Below are 9,252 nucleotides of genomic sequence, written 5' to 3' on the forward strand. Positions count from 1 at the left end.
ATAGCTTGCCGAACTTCTTTCTGGGCTCAGCTCCCCGTCTTTGACTTCATAGATTCTGATTCCAACCAGTTTTTCTTCCTTTGTTCAGGAGCCTCTGACCAGGGTTGCTACCAGTCGGCCATCTTCCCAGAATCCCCCTGTATTTTTATTCTTGCACTAAGAACACTCAACAGAGGATCCCTTAGCATATTTTTCAGTATACAATTCAGTATTTTTGTTGTTGTTGATTTCAGATTAATATGAGAGTACAAACAATTGTGTTACAATATTTATATTTGTTAGGTGAAATTCCTGTTGTAGTTGTGTCCCTCCCACAGAAGGTGGGCCATATGTCCTTACATTGTGCCCATTATGTGGGAGCACACCTATCCCCCTCCCTCATCCCCTCTCCCCTCAACTTGAATTGATTTGAGTTTTCCTCTTGTGTGGACGTGTATTAGTTCATCTTTTGGTTTCACGGTAGTACTGAGTATGTTGGATATTTGCTTATTCATTCTTGTGACACTTTGATAAAGAGAATATTTTCCAATTCTATTCAGGTTAATACAAAAGATGTAAAGTCTCTATCTTGTTATGGCTGACTAGTATTCCATCATCTATATATGTAAAACATTTTTCAACTTCCCAAACATCAACATAAACATGTGTACCAGTGAATAAATGAGCTCAACCCTGTATAACCATGTTCAGAAATGGCAAAACCAAGGCATTTTAAAAGATGAGTGGATGTGTTGGCTTTAAAACTTGATATGTAGACAGTTAGGGAAAAAATTCTTATGACTGCAACAATTATGACTTAAACTTCTATTTTCAGCAATTCATAAAATTCATCTCCAAAAAGAACCTCAAAGGGCACATTCTCAGCAAGGATTTGCAAATTGCAGAATCTTCTTCAAAGGCTCCTTTTTTTACTGGAGAGGAGGAACAGCCCATCACAGTGATTCCTAGTTTCCAGTAATGAGCTCACAGCCTCAGCTGTGGCATCTTTATGTTGATGCCAAGTCTGCTTTATGGTGACTGACATACTGTCTCTCTGAAATTGCAGGCAGGTCTCACAAAGAAGCCTATTTCCTAAAACAACAGACTTTCTAAAGCCACAGATGGGTCTGTGGCATCCACAATCCTGCCCCTGTCTCACCAACAATACTTGGCATTTGCCTCGGCAGCCTGCATGAGCTGAACATTGCGTCGTGTGCAGGGAGTCCTGGAGGGTCTCTATGGGCACAGATGAGGACAGTCAACATTGTCATCTGGTTGCTCCTATAAAGAGGAGGGGAAAAATAGCAAGTTTTAAATTTAACATTTAAGCAAATTAAGACATGAATAAAAAATATTATAGTGAGACCAACTCCCATCTCTAATTTGCCCATAAAGACTTTTCATTTCCTTTAACAGAGTTTAAAGGAAATAAAACAGAATTTGTATAATGTTTGTGAAACTAATCCTGAACTAGATCAGCTTAAAGCTTAACAGAGTAGTTTGGATTCTTTTTAGAAAGGCATTAAGTACTTTTTTTTATCCATGTAAATTTAGAAGATAGTGCATTTCAGCCACTATTTACTAAATATTTACTAAAAGCCTGTCCATATTGAGGCAAGTGCTAAAAATGGGGAAGGGAAATACAGGTTTCTTTTTCTCTGCTCTAGAGTAACTCAAAGTGAGGCAAAGAGAGACGTGGAGAGGAGCCTTTGTAAACCAATGAGAACAATTTGAAAAGTGGAGATCCAGACCTGGATATTTTATGAGCATAAAGGATTTAGAATTCTTCCCAGAGAAGTCTCTTCAATTGTCATTTTAAAGACAACTGTGCCAACTGGAGAGGAAAATTAGAACGCATTTGTAAATCTCCATTACTTCATTACATGACAGCTCGTCTGACATGTTTTTGTCAGATATAAAATAGAATAATGATATTTATTTTCTACTCAATTTTTGATAATGCAAGTAGGCAATGCTCTTTTAAACAGAAACAATATAGTAAAAAGTTATCATACTCTATTAGCAAACCCTCTCAAACTCATTTTCCCTCCTGCTTTATGTGGAAGAATGTCCGCTAACGAAGACAACAGCCGTGTTGCTTTTAATAAGATTTTTAAAACTCTTTCTCATTTCACATTAGTCACCAGGTTTCTTTCAAGCAAACTTATAGTACCTCAATTCAAACTAGCCCAAGGCAAAAACAAATGCACAGATGAAAGCCATTTATAAATTTATCAGCACACGTCATATTATAGACAGACAAAAGTGACTCAAGAAGCTCAAAGGAAGTTAAGTGGCCTATCTATTCTTCCATAATTCAATTCTAGTCTATAAAGTACTTAGGAATATACTTGACACATAGTGGGCATCCGTCCCACTATCACATTCCATTGTGGGTTAGTCTCATGTGATTTTATTGCAGACATCTTTCTTCTTTAAGGCCGCGTAAGACAGATATTAGGAGTCCCAAATTCACATTCTTATATTTTAGAAAATACAGTGTAAAGAGACCTGTTTGGCCACCATCCATAGATCAATTCTACGGAATCAGTCTGATTTCCTTGAATGTGTCACATGCTGGTATGCAACCAAATCTTTGTGTCCGCCAATATTAGGTACTACAACCGGAACTCACACCATATGGAACAGAAATCACATGGAACAGGATGGGTTGGCTCACTGCTGCAATGGCACAAGCAAAACCCATTCACTACATTCCACTTGTCAAACATCCAGAATCCCATATCCACTATATTCCACTTGTCAAACACCCAAAATCATTAGCATTTTTTCCAAATATACAATTTAAAAAAATCTAAAAGCTGAGCCTCTGCTTTAAATCAAGATAAATAATAGAAGAAAAAGAGAGAACAAATTTAACCTAATAAAGGATATAGACAAAAACCAAAAACCAAACTAAAAAAACAGCAAATCAAAGAAAAAAATGAAAAACAACTCACACACGCAACCCTCCCCCCCCAGCTAATGTCTTATTTAGTTGTTTGAATCAAGGTTTTCCCATGTAGATGAGCAACAAGACAGAGCTATTCTCTTTACTTCTATTCCTCATTATATTTGAAGTTATTCACAGTACAATAAAGTAAGAAAATGAAAAGAAATAATAAGATTCCAGATTATTGAGAAAAGACATATCAAGATACCACTTCTATGCATATCCAGAAAATGCAAGATCATGGAGAGGGACTGGTAGCTTGTCAGTTGTTTTCTGAGGATCCAGGCATGGTCAGTGGAGGAGCAGGAGAGAGAGAATAAGGAAGTGCATAAGGAAATTTATGGGGATGAAAGATATCTTCATTATTTTGATTATGTCCATGATTTTATAGCATAATACATATGTCAAAACCTGCCAGATTATTCACTTTAAATATTTTCATTTAATACATGCCAATGTTATCTCACTAAAATGATTTTTACAAAGCAAAAAAAATCTAAAAGTAATATGTACTAGTTAAGAATCTTCGGACAAACAAAACCATATACATACACATATACACACATAGGCACACACACACAGGGTGTTCAAAAAGTTCATGGAAAATGAGTACTATTGAGAACACAGTGCATATGTTTCAAAATTTTTTGCACCAAAGTAAGCTAACACTAACGTTATAATATATCTGAATATGATCTGGTTTGAGGCACTAAGAAAGATAAGACATCAGTTTGAAAAGAACCTGTTTCAGAGCAACATTCTGCTAAAATTGAAGCAAGAACAAACAAACACCAAGTTTATGATGATTCTTGCATGGAAAAATCATGAAATAATTGATGTTTTATGAAAAGTTTATGCCCCAGAGAAATCAACAGTTTACAAATGGATAACTCATCGTAAGAAGGGATAAGCCCAGATGTGGTGGCTTTGAGAAGTCAAGGCAGGAGGATTGCTTGAGGCTGGGAGTTTGGGACCAGTCTGAAAAGCATAGTGAGAGCCTGCGACTACAAGGTATGAAAAATTAAACAGTTGTTATGGCACACACAGGTAGTCCTAACTACTCAGAAGGCAAAGGTAGGATGATCCATTGAGCCCAGGAGTTTGAGGCTACAACGACCTATGGTTGGGGCTACTGCATTCCAGCCTTGGTGACAGAACAAGACTGTTACTGAAATAAATGAATAAATAAATAAATGAATAAACATGGGATGGGATGATGTTGAAGATGCAACCCACAACAGCTGATCGTCTCATTTTTGAGGAAAAAATCTTATTCATGTCTTAATTGAAGAAGACTGATGATTAACAGCAGAAACTATAGCTAATACTATAGACATCTCAGGTGGATCAGCTTTCACAATTCTAACTAAAAATTAAAGTTGACCAAACTTTCCACTCAACAGGTGCCAATGCTGTTGTGCCCAGAGCAGAGGCAGACAGGAGCTCTCAATGGAAATTTTAGACAAGTGGGATCAAGATCCTGAAGCATTTCTTTGCAGAATAGTAACAGGCGATGAAACAAGGCTTTATCATTATGATCCTGAAGAAAAAATGTAATCAAACCAGTGGCTACCTAGAAGACCAAGTGGTCTAGGTAGAGCAAAAGTGGGCCAGTCAAGAGCAAAGGTCACGATGATAGTTTTTTGCGATGCTCAAGGCGTTTTGCTTGTTGACTTTCTGGAGGGCCAAAGTATGATGACATCTGCTTATTATGAGAGTGTTTTAAGAAAGTTAGCCAAAACTTAGCAGAAAAACGCCCATGAGAGCTTTACCAGAAAGATTTTCTTTACCAGGACAATGCTCCTGCTCATTCCTCTCATTAAGCAAAAGCAATTTTGTGAGAATTTTGATGGGAAATCATTAGGTATCCACCTTACAATCATGATTTGGCTTATTCTGACTTCTTTTTTGTTTCCTAATCTTGAAAAAAATCTTTGACGTATACCCCCTTTCCCCAATTAATAATGTAAAAACTACCACATTGACAAGGTTAAATTCCCAGGGCCATAAGTCCTTTAGGGATGGACTAAATGGCTGGGATCATTGCAAAAGTGTCTTGAATTTGGTGTAGCTTATATTGAGAAATAAAGTTGATTTTTTTTTTAACTTTTGTCTTTTAATTCTATTCTTCCACAAACATTTTAAAGTCATGTGTGTGTATAGAGAAATGTTTTAATGAATTGGCTCATGTTATGGTGGGAGCTGCCAAGTCTAAAGCCTGGAGGAAAAGCCAGCAGGCTGGAACCACAGGCAAGATTTCACTGTTGCAGATTTCAGGTAGAATTCTTCCTTCTTTGGGAAACCTCAGCCTTTACTCTTAAGACCTTCAACTGGTGGTCCTCATGCAATCCTGGTCTCAGTATCTCAATAATGTTTTTTGTATTTAGATAGATGTGATCTATCAACATTTTGTAATTATTTAATTTGAAAGTAAGCAGAAATCCAATTCAAACTAGTTGCCATAAAGAGCACCTAGTAGCTGTTTTATGTCTGAAGTTCAAGAATAAACTTTCAGAGCTGGCTGGACTCAGAGATGCAAACGACGCTGTGAACTTTTCCTTCCTATGCTGCCTTCCAAGTATTTGCATCATTCCAGCCCAGCACAGCTGATCTAGATGCCCCAAAAATTTGAAGAAAAAGTTGTCTGAATCATGATGTACATTACCAGGGACCCTGTGAGCCAAGTCAGTGAGTCAACATGCAGGCCGCGAGGCCCTCTGGCAAGTGGCTGGAAATGTAGATCGGGGGAGTATGGGAGGAGGGCAGAATAAGCAAAGAATAGGGAAAATGGGGGGAAAAGTTCACTTGTTTCATAGCTGCCACTGAAGCTCATTCTGTTACAGTGGGTATAAAATCTTACCTCCTCCTGTCTCTCTTAGTGGTGGTTTATATAGGCGAGCAAAGACATTGGACTTTTCTCTGATTATCATGGGAATTGGGTCACCAATCAGTAGTGTTTGAGACTCGGAGGTGGGTCTTCCCCTCTACCCAGTGAAAGTTCCTTATTCTGGGTAAGTGGTGGAAATTAAACTTCCCCACAGTAAGGACTTCAGTCAGAACCAGTATAAACTGGGGCCTGTAGAGAATAAGAACCAGTAAGGAAAGGGCTGAAGGAGCAAATGTTGTGACCTACAACAGTGAATGGATTTTGAGTGAATAATTTACTAAATCTCTTATTTTTTTATTTGACTGTTTTGCATTTTCCACCATTATAAATAACACCTTCATGCATATGTTTGAGTGTATATAGAGAGAGATAGATGGAGATAGATCACATCTTTAAGTAGTTCCTCAGAATAGATTTCTGAGTGTTGACATACTAGGTAAACGTATATAAATATTTAAATACCAAAACCATAAAATTGATAAAGAACATAAAAAGATGCACATTTATATAAATGTATATATATGTGTTTTATGTGATTACATACATATATAAATAACATTATATAGTATTACATTAATACACGTTGGATTTTACTTGCATTTCATTGATGGTGAGTAGACATTTGTATAATGTATTTATCTGTGAATTTTATTTGTGTTTTATATCTGGCACAGATTTTAAAACTGTAAAACAAAAATTACATGAAATACATTCTCAATTTTCAGAAAGTACTTTGCCTGCAAAGAACTTTAAAATGTTATAATTTCCAATTTGGATTTGTAAGCATTGTTAATAAGCAACAGATATTGTCACTTTCCTAAAATTTTTTGTTATGTCTTAGGGAAAGAAAAGATTTATAAATGCGTGATTCCTACCCAAATCTCCAAATTCCCACTGCATCACACTGACCTGTGTGTCCTTCTTGTAATATACCAAATTCTCTCTCACTTCAAGGAAAAAGGAAAGAGAGACGGAGGAGAAAAATGCATTATAATTTTGATAATGGTTATTTCGGAGTAGTTGGGTTCTGAGAAGTTATAATTACTTCCTTTAACCTTTTTCTTTTTAAAATTTCAACTCAATTTAACAATTGACAAGAGTCAATAAACTGAAAAAGAGACCCAAAGTCTTAGATAGCTGAGATAGGTGGCTGGGCCTAGTCCAGGGAGGACCTTCTCTGACAGATGGGCACAGCAGATGTACTGAGCTGAGCTGCCTCTGGAGCTGCTGACAAATAGTAAGAAAGATTGTGTGCTTCTCTGGACCATTTCTTGACATTGACATTGTTATTTGGGTCTTCTTTAGCTCAGAGCTGCACATTATAGAAGCGTCACCTAGAATTCCCAGGGATAGTAGTGCAACTGATTATACATGAAGCCAGCCACACCCATGGCTGAGAGATGAGCCACGCTTTATAAGGTTGCTTGGTGCTGGTTGAAAGTAGTTGTAGATTTTCTCCTGGTGACACTTTAATGATTTTGGACAGGATAACAATCTTGGCTAGAATAGCACATTTTGTGGTCAATATTCTTCCTTTTTATGATTGTTTTACCCTTATCCATGAAGAAAAATGTGGCAAAGCTCTGCTGTCATCGTGACACTCACATTTCATAGGTAATTTGGAAAAGGAGAGTCTAGTTGGGTCCTGACAGCTGCCATCTGCTGCTGGCTGAGATTTCCCAAGAAGTCGTTTGGGGTGGAGTAGCCAGTGAGTGTTTCAGATGTTGGTAAGTGGGAGACAACAGAAAATTTATGAGCAGGCTTGTAAATAAACTCAGTCACTGGGATGAGGTTCAATAAAATTGAACTTCTTCTCTGGAAAAAGAAGAAAAGGATCTTTAATTGGACTTAAAAATAAAGATTTTGTTTAGCTATGAAAACAGCACAGACATTTTCCCACCATTTTCAGCAGAGTGATACTACCTGGCATGTTTAGCATGGATGCTTTAGGGAGCATCACACGGAGCTTCTTGTCCCAAGCCTTGCCTAAAGACTGTGTGACAACAGGGAGGAATTTGGAAGCTCAATGAGAGGCCATGCCTGATTTTGCAAATGTCATAATTATAAGAGGGCATCATTTATAAAACAAGAAAAGAAAAGAAAAGAAAAGTGACCAGGAGGTTTGTTAAAAGGAGCATGATCAATCCTGCAGTCCCATTGCATTCTATTTAATTAGCTCCGCTGGAAATTCATAACTGACTCAGGACATGACAATTTAAGTTGAGCAGGGAGGACCTGGAAAGAACTTAGAGAAAAATAACACTAACAAAAGTCCTTAATAAATCTGTATCAGATAAGTTCTGCTTGTTTGACTTTGTACAGTCCCTGAACCTGTCTGGGTACCATTGTTCTCACTTGTAAAAGGAGTTGAAATGAACGGCGGGATTTTCTTAACATGGAGATACATCTCGTTCTTGAATTAGAATCATCCTTTCCCATTGTAAACTGCCAAACCTTTCCTCTCACCAAGGGTTTTCATTTCAACACTCCAAAACTTCTCCTCTGGGCATTGATTTCTTCCTGGTCCTCTCCCCTCTTCCCACTTCCCTCCTTCTTCCCCCTTTTCTCTCCCTCTGCCTTTCTCTTTGCTTTTCTCTTTTTCTTATATATTTTTTATTTTTTCCTCTACTGGCTCTTTTCCATCAGGGAATAAGCATGATCTCACTCTAAAATATTAATGATTTTTTTTTTAAAAAATCCCTCCCCTCTGTCATATTTTCTTTTTCCTTGAATTAAAAGCCAGAACCTTTAGAAGTTTATCCTGTGTTACCTATGTTAACTCACACTTCACAGCCATGACTCCAAAAAGGCAGAATGACGAGGGCATTATTTTCTTTTTTGAGGCAAAATCATTTCTAGCTCCATTAAGCATGAGGAAAAAAACTAAGTTCATCAGAAAACCCCACATCCTTTCATAAATCTATACCAGAATATAGTAAAACGTAGTACGATAAATCTGGTATAATTCTGTAAGTTTTAGATGACATACAGGGTGGACATAAAGTTTGCGTGCAATTTTAAAGTTACAATTGCATTTTACTATATTTAATTTAACTATTTCATTTTGACTTCATGCAATCACCAGATTTCTCCACATGTGTTTGCTCCACATTATCTTACATTCAGTCTTTAATTCTTTGTAATTATGGTTCCAAAGCCCCCCTCCCACCACCACCTCAGGATATCCAATAATCCCCAAACTAGTCAATCCAGTAGATGCTTTTTGGTCTTCAGATTATTTGGCTTTACCGCGGCAACCGGAACTTCTCAAAACCTTTTCTCATTCCATTTCCTTGAACCAAAATGGTTCTCCTGATTTGTTCCTTCTTGGTTTCTTCTGTTTGTTCTTCTGAGAGCTAAGTTCCACCCCCTCTCCCTGGTTCTTCTCTCGTCCCTCTATTTACTCACTATTATCTGCTCCTATACCTATAAT

The sequence above is a fragment of the Otolemur garnettii genome, unplaced genomic scaffold (assembly GCF_000181295.1).
Source record: "Otolemur garnettii isolate 467f Iridium unplaced genomic scaffold, OtoGar3 scaffold00004, whole genome shotgun sequence".
In the NCBI taxonomy this organism is placed as follows: domain Eukaryota; kingdom Metazoa; phylum Chordata; class Mammalia; order Primates; family Galagidae; genus Otolemur; species Otolemur garnettii.